This window comes from Microplitis demolitor, chromosome 8 (genome assembly GCF_026212275.2).
Source record: "Microplitis demolitor isolate Queensland-Clemson2020A chromosome 8, iyMicDemo2.1a, whole genome shotgun sequence".
Taxonomy (NCBI): domain Eukaryota; kingdom Metazoa; phylum Arthropoda; class Insecta; order Hymenoptera; family Braconidae; genus Microplitis; species Microplitis demolitor.
The window spans coordinates 10,752,325-10,761,147 of record NC_068552.1 but is presented as its reverse complement, the minus strand read 5'-3'; positions in this window follow the sequence as shown (position 1 = coordinate 10,761,147).

Sequence of the window (8,823 nt, the reverse complement as noted above, 5' to 3'; positions counted from 1 at the left end):
AAAAACAACTCGATAGCCACCTCAACCGTCTTAATCGGTCAATTCGTTCGAGAGATATCGTTAGAGTTAAAATGGTAAAAAATGTTTTTTTAACTTCCCGCTAAGAAAATTGATGATTTTCAAAAGTTCCGGGAAGTTATTGTTTTCACCCCGATTTTTGAAAATCGAGTTTTTATCAGATGTCGACGTTTTGAGGTCCTAGGAAGCTATTCTAACTATTTTCAGAATGATGTCCATGTGTGTGTGTGTGTGTGTGTGTGTGTGTGTGTGTGTGTGTGTGTGTGTGTGTGTGTGTGTGTGTGTGTGTGTGTGTGTGTGTGTGTGTGTGTGTGTGTAAACTCTTTATAACTTTTTGACTAATGAATCGATTTGGATGGTTGGGACAGCAATCGAAAGAGCTTGTAGGCCATCAACTTTTCTGAATATTTCAGATCATTTGATCAAGTAGACTTGAAAATATTTGCGAATTACGAAAAAAATAATTTTTTTTTTTTAATTTTTTAGTGATTTCTCAGAAACAGCTTAAATGATCAACTCTAAAATCTAATCAACTCTACAATTTGATAAAACGCGTCGATTGCCGCCTTAGCCACCTCCTTCGGTTAATTCGTTCGAGAGATATCGCGGGAAAAATAAATGGTAAAAAACAGTTATTTGCGAATATCTTTGAAACAACATAACCAAACAATTCCAACATTTGATCAGCTCTAGAAGTCAATAAAGTACGTCGGTTTCTACCTCAAACATCAAAATTGGTTAATGCGTTCGCGAGATATCGTTGGAGAAAGAAATGGTCAAAAACGGTTTTTATCAAATATTTTCGAAACGACTGACTCGATCGATTTCAAATTTCAATGAGCTCTATAATTCAATGAAACACGTCGCTTGCCACCTTAAACGTCAAAATTGGTCAATTAGTTCAGAAGATATCAGCGTTGAAAAGTCAATTATAATGTCATCTAATTGGTTTTTTAGTTTAAATCATATTAACAACGAAAAAATTGAAAAAACGCAGTTTTTAATATTTTTCTCAGATATTTCATCTTTTATTGTTTCTTACATGAGTCAAAACTTATTTAAATCTTGATTTTGATCTCTGACCTTGATTTCTGCCTCAATAGACTTATTTTATTGAACATAATCAGGAATTAAATTTCAAAAACCACTTCTTCATTAATGATTTTCGATTCTTAAATTTTCAAACTTCAGCATAAAACGTAACTTGTTAGAGCTTGAAAAGATCATAAAAAAACAATTGCATGTGATAGCATTTTCGATCTAGAATAGCTCGAAAATATGTTCACACAAATGTTTTTCAGCTCCTTGAGGTCGAAAAACAGCGGGAAGTTTTGGGGCTGGCCCGCTGGGTCAACTGATAGACCGATTTTTTTTAATGAGGCTATCGGAATGTTGTTCTGATAAGGAACTTATCAGGTTTGTCCTATCACGGCAAATTTTGTGTTAACTTGGGTATCAGATGTTATTATTCTCGGACAAAATATTCTTGACAAAATATTCCCGGACGAAAAATCCTCGTGACAAAATATCCCCAGTTAAAATATCCCTATCATAAGATATCTTTGGCAATCGGGAAAAACAGTTTCTAAAAAAATAGACTGGGAAAATTAGACTTGGAAAAAAAAATAAATACACTCGAAATCCGTGAAAAAAGGACATATCATGATAACAAGCGTATGTGTTGGTCTGTTTTCGAATAAGCACACACAAAATCCATAAAAGAAGGTCGCAGCACGATAACAAGCATATGTGCTGGTCTATTGTCGAAGGAACACACACAAAATTGAATAATTATAAATGTTGCATTAGTTAAAAAAAAAAAAAATAAAATCTGATAAATGGTTGACCCTGTAGGCCATCCCTGGAACTTTTTTTTAGCTCAATTAGCTCTAAATATTAATTGAATAATCATGCTTAATAATTACATTTTTGAAATATGATTTAATGGTACTAGTTTTCGAGGTCGATTTGAAATTTCCACGTATCCATATTGATCGATGCATTGATTATTTATCGTTGATAAAGTAGTTATGTAAGGTCAGTGCCAAAAAAAATCCTTTAGTTACATCGCTCAATTGATTATTAATCTATGCTGAGTTCCCATAGTTTTGGTATCCAGGGCATTTTGTTTCATTCGAGCACATGTTCAGTCAGCTGATTGCACTTTCTGCTAGCATTGCTATTTTTATTATGTACTGTAATTATGATTTATACTTAACGTTTATCATTTCGGAGTATCTGCCGATATAATAATTACTTTCTGCTAGTATTGCTATTTTATTAGTGTACTGTAATTATTATTTATAATGACCGTTTATTATTTTGGAGTATCTATCAATATAAGAATTAAAGTTTAACAATTATTATCTATGGCAACGATTTATATACTTTCGCCATGCCGTTAAAATTTATACATACTTTAGCTACTTTCCATTTATCCGGAAAGGTCGCAGTATAAATACACTGAGTTATTACCAAGTGAAGTGGATAGGCAAAACATTTTGTACAGTCTTTGACAATGGCACAGGAGATGCCATCAGTACCTGTCAACCACTTGTTTGGCAATTTTTTTATGTACTTCAGTATGTTTAATTCAGATAAAAGCTTGAGGTCACCAAGTAGAATTGAATTTAGATCATTAGCAAATCTATTAGGCGTATCACCTATAGGATTGAATTCACTGCTGAAAACATTAGCAAAAGAATTCGCAGTTCTTTGTGGGTCTTAGCAATCACTGTTATTTATTTCATGTGTATTCAGCATTTGATTATACTGATTAAGGTTATTTAATGCACTGAATGAGAGTAAAAGTTCTGATTTTAGGCTGAAACTATGGCTATGGTAGTGAGCATGGAACAGAGGTGAATTGAAGCCCTCAGTCAGTAACAATGATCCAGTATCCATAGCGTCCAGAGTCGAAAGACAATCCAGGAAGTCTGAGAGGATCAGGGCATGTAAGTCTGGCGAAATATATATCGCTAAAATGTGTGTGACTTTGCCAATACCTATAGCTATACCGATAATATCTATTTGTGGGAACTGAATTGTAATATTATTAAGATTTAATAGTTTTACATCAAACATATTACGCCAGGATGTTGGTACCCCTTCTCCAGTCTTCCTGAAAGCCTCTCGTCTATCGCATCTATAAACAGTCAAAATTTTATTATTAAATAGCTCTGATGAATAAATTTGGTTGTTAAGCAACGTTTTAGTTAATATAAATATAACATACTCTTTATCGCTAGTGTTAACTAATACATTACGCAGTTTTGTGTTGAGTCTCCATACATTTTGGTAATAAATGGTAAAGTTTTTAATTGTTGTATTTAATTTATTGAGATGTTCACTTGTGGAACTGAAAGTTAATATCGACTCTTGATGATTTTGTAGCAGCCATTCCTCATCACTTAACGAAGATCTGTTTCCCCTTCTGGTTGGTGGCTCTCCACCTCGGCTTTCATTGTTTTGTGGTCCGCTCGTTGGCGCTCTGTACGATCCTTGATAATCGAGATCCTGTGCGATATTGTATTTTGTACTGTACCCCGTTTTATTTTCATTACATTGTTTATTAGCTGGTCAACAGAAAAGGGGTTGTTTAGTATTACTTTGAGCGGGCGTGGTTTAATCAAGTCTGAGAAGTATTTACCAATACGAAGCATTTACAGTCTGTGGCTGGAACATTTAGAGAAGAGCAAATATTTTTAATTTTTTCAAGGTCCTCCACGTCTCGTACTGATTGCACTGGACTATTTGATTCCTCAACATCGAAAATAATGACAATGTTATGACGTGATAGTATGTTCTCTACTTCCATAAGTATCTTTACCGCTTGCATGACTGGGCCACTAGCGAGTAATTTTACTTCATCATTGAGGGCCTGTACGGTTACTTTGTTCTTGAGGTCAACGACTGTCATTTTAAGATTACTCGTATCATTTTCGACTGCAATCAATCTTTTGAATAGGGCCTCAGTGGTTTTAGTAAAAGTATTTTGGAGAATTACGGCACTCTTGTTGATATCGCCTCGTATGTTTTTGCGAAGTGCGTCCATCAGTTCACGCATGTCATATGATAGTGTTTTCTTTGGTCCACAGCATTGATGGTATCTTCCTGACGACAGGACTGACTTAGTTTTAGCACATGACGGATGGTATGCTGCTTGACATTTACTACAGTCAACAACTTCTATCATAACAGTCTTAGAGCATACCTTACAATGCTTTTCGAATATTGTGCGGCTTATGGTGCCGTCTCCTTCCTTATTTGTCCTATTAGCCATTTCGTAATTTTGTAATTTACGTGATCTAGATATTTGTTTACGCCCTTGCGACCTTCAACCCACTCTGAAAACACTCTGGAAATATTCTGGTAACACGATGCAACCATACGGACTCCAGAGTATTTCCAGAACGGTTTTGTGCCCTTTTCTGAGAGTGAACCCAGAATATTTCCAGAGCGGATATGGAACAATCCAACGTATTTCCAGAAAGTATCCAGAGTGGATACATACTGACACCGTTATACATCCACATTGAATACAAACTGATACCAGAGTGTTTCCAGAATGTTTCCAGAGTGGAATCAGAGTGAATACATACTCAAACCAGAGAATATTCAGAGTAAATAAATACTGAAAAAAAAAAAAAAAATTTACCGAAAAATACTATATTTAAAATATTGAACAGAATTTATCGGATACAAAAATCAATTTTTTTCATTACCAGAAATGTATTTTATGTTTCTGGATTGTAAAAAAAACTTTTTCAAGAAAACAAAAAATTTGACATTGTTGTGACAATGTAATATAGCATCTACTATATGACCATCGAAACAGGCACTTGTTATTTATCAAATAACAGAGAAGTGCCCGTGCCAGAATTGTTTTCCAGTATAGAATATAACAACTCTGAAATACTTATCTAACCAGGGACAGGACAATAATAGGTTGGGCGCGATCTAGTGGCGAACACTGAACTACTTCCACTACTGCTTAGCACCAGTGACTTTCTCCTCCTCCACATATATCTTGTCTCAGCAAATTTTTCTCTTGTCTTTCACATTAAAACCCGGGTCAGAAAATTAGATCTGTTTTAAAATAAATGATAAATTCGAATATTTTTTCTTTAATTTAAGTTTATAAAAACGCTGATTATTTCTAAACAAAAAAAACACCGGATTTTTTTTACTGTTTAGAATTATTCTTGAAAGGGTTTTGAAAAGATCGTCATTAGAAAAATTAAAAAAATTTGATTTTTTACTTCTTTATTAAAAATACAACGCATTGAAAAATAATAAACGTGAATAAAGCAATCAAGAAATTTTATTTTTTTGATTATTTCTTTTTTTTGTTACTAAAAGTTACACAACAATAATTTAAAAAAAATTTTTATTTGCATTGTTTAAATAATTGTTATAAACAAATGCATTGGTTATAAGATTTAATAAAATTTTTTTAGAGAAAAAAATTCTTTATGAAAATAACGATTTTTAAGAAAAAAATCGTTTCATATACTGAGAGAAAAAAAAATTTTTTTCAAGTATTTTTTTTTTACTTATATTATTTCTGTGAATACTTAGAACAAGAAATTTTTTCCTAAATTGTAGTATAATATTTCTTATTTTTAGCAACTATTGCTTCGATCTAATAATATATTACTAGATACATAAGTTACTTGCAACAAGCAATTATTTATTGAATTAAGTTGACATATTTCTATATTCAAAAAAGCAATTACGTAAGCCAAAAAAAATCTTTCTTAGACCAAGCAATTTTTTTCAAAGTTCGAGAATATTTTTTTCTCAATTCAAGGAACTTCATTCTTGGCTAAAGTCATTTCTTGTATTGAGTCAAAAAAAAAATTCTTGAACTAAAACAAAAAAAAAATTTTTTAAGTAAGTAAAAAAATTTCTCAGCCCAAGTGATTTTTTTTCAGTTCAAGAGTATTTTTTTCTCAACTTGAGGAATTTTTTTCATAGTGTGACGACTCACAACATTTACATTTATAAAAAAAAAATGTTATTAAAAAAAAAATAAACGCAAAAAAATATAATGCGTGTGAAAAACAAAAAATAAAAAAATTTTAATGAACAGAGAGAAAGAAAAAATAAGGCGAGTGAAAATAACAAAGTACAAAGACGCAGATTGCAACAGAAAAAATTAGTACCAGGAATCACCGCTACGCGCAAAAGAGCGCTGCAACATTTTCCTAGTTGGACAGTTAGAATGGAAGTGATAAGTTCCTCTCAAAGGAGTAAAAAGTCGCACGGTCAACTGCTCGCTTCAGGATAATATCCTAGTTAAAGGGCACAAGTACCCTAGGAGAAAAAATCCGTGAGTAGATTTTTTGAATGATTTTCAGGCATATACAACAACGCAAAGGATTCCGAAGAAGCATCCATACGGATTATATTTAAATACTAAATATAAATGTTTACCTTTTGAACTTAAATATTGTATATACTAAATGAGAATATTCAATTATAATACTTAAGTATGTCTATTACTAAATATAAATTTTAAATTATTGAAACTAAGTTGTTCAAATACTAAATTAAAATTTTTAATTATTATACTTCACTGTTCTAAGTAATAAATGAAAACTTATAATTATTAAATTTAAGTATTTTAAATGCTAAATTAAAATATTTGAATGTTGATTACAAGTATTTTAAATACTAATCTTCAATTTTTAATTATTGAACTTGAGTATTTTAACTACTAGATCTGAATTTTTATTATTTAATTGGAGTATTTCAATTACTAAATAAAATTTTTTTAATCATTTCTTTCAAGTATTTTAAATACTAAATTTTAATTTTCTATTATTTAACATTAGTATTTTTTTAACTATGCCTAAGTTTTTAGTATTAATAGATTTCACAAGTATTTTTACTATAATTAAGAAATTATTTACTTAGCACTATTTAAGTATCTAAAATACTTGGATCAAGTATTTTTACTTGAAAATATGCACTTTTTTTCTCTCAGTATAAAAATTTTTTTCTTATTACCAAAAAGCGAATTTGCTAATTAACAATTTTTTTATATTGATAACAAAGTATTCATAAAAATTACTTTTATTCATAATTCATTAAGCAATAAACTTAGAGCTTTGATTAAAAGCTCAATTTGTTTAATGATTAATGGAAAATAAAAAAGACTTGTAGTGTTGTAGTCGTATCTTCAATAAGTCATTTTAATAACAATGAAGAAGAACAGAAAGATAGCGACAAGTTCAAGAGTACAATAATTTAAAAACTCATATCAAAAATGAAAATAACATTTTTTCTACAAAAAAAAAAAAAAAATCGGTCTGTCGGTTGACCCTGCGGGCCAGCCCTGAAACTTCCCGCTGTTTTCGAGCTCCTTGAGCTGTGAAACACGGAAACTTAAGAGTAAGATGATCGCAGAATGAACACAGAATGGCCGCCAAGGCCCAGGAGTTAGCAGCAGTCACCAACAATCCCCACCAAGCGACATCTGCAATGCGGCATTTGATTATGACGCATGATGACTAGATTTCTATAAATAGCTATAATAATTATAACACGTGATTGTTGCTGGGTGGAAGTTGTAGGTGACGGCTATACATATACATGGGAATGAGTAACACATAGAGAAGCCATGTGACAATGAGTGAAAGAGAGAGGGAGCATGTGGGTACAGGTTGGGATAAAAGTGATCTCAGGAGTAATTGAATGATAATTATTTGCACCTGAATTGCCAATGATTAACACTGATGATTGCAAATGATCAAGGGACTGCTGTGGTCGATCTGAGTTGCGTTGAGTAGATGAGCTGAATAATGAGAACTTGCTGCACAAAAAATACACTGAAACGGCGTCTGAACGCTATAAGATTGGCACGTGTTATGAAGTATGGCTGCTTGCCGGTGAGCCAGTTGAGTTTGAGGTAGGCCACCCGAGGGCGCATTTGTAGCGGCACCTCGGTGCTACCAAGTTGTTGCGGGAAGATTTAAATGATTCCGTAACAAAGTAAAAAATCGAAATTTGTAATTTTTCTAACGGCGATCTTTTCTAAACCCTTTCAAGAATATTTCCAAGAAGTATAAAAAAATCCGGGGTTTTTAAGTACACGGAGATAAAAATATAGTAAAATTTACCAAAAAATATGGGAATAATTACTAAATTTAGATAGTAATCTTGAAACGCTTATGATTTATATAAAAAATTCATAAACAGATAAGCAAATTTTTCTATCCCGTTTAGTAAATTGTACCATTCCGTTTAGTAAACTGTACTATTCCGTTTAGTAAATTGTACTATTCCATTTAGTAAATTTTACTATCCCGATTAGTAAATTTTACTATATTAGAAAAAAATAAAATAAAATTTTTATTAGCTTTTAACTTTTTATTATTATTACTATCATTTTAATTATTATTATTATTCATGTCATCTGTATTGGTGTTGGTCTCGATTTGTGTTTTTTAAAAAAATCTATTGGTTTCAACCGAGATTCGAACCCTGATCTCCCGCGCGCGAGTCCTTTTCTATGTTTGACGGCTCGATATCTCCTTTGGAGAAAAGTTTCAGAACTTGTAATACATATTTGTATATGCTATCCCGACTAAATTTTAATTTTATCTATACATAGTAGAATTTACTATACAGATAGTAAAAAAATATAATCGTTTTAGCAAAGAATCCATTGCGTATAGTAATTTTAAATATTTTGTATAGTAACAAATTCTATATTGTTTTAGAAAATTCACTTTCTTAAATTTGTCTTTATTAAAAATACTTATCGTAAAATTTACTATACAGATAGTAAAAAATACA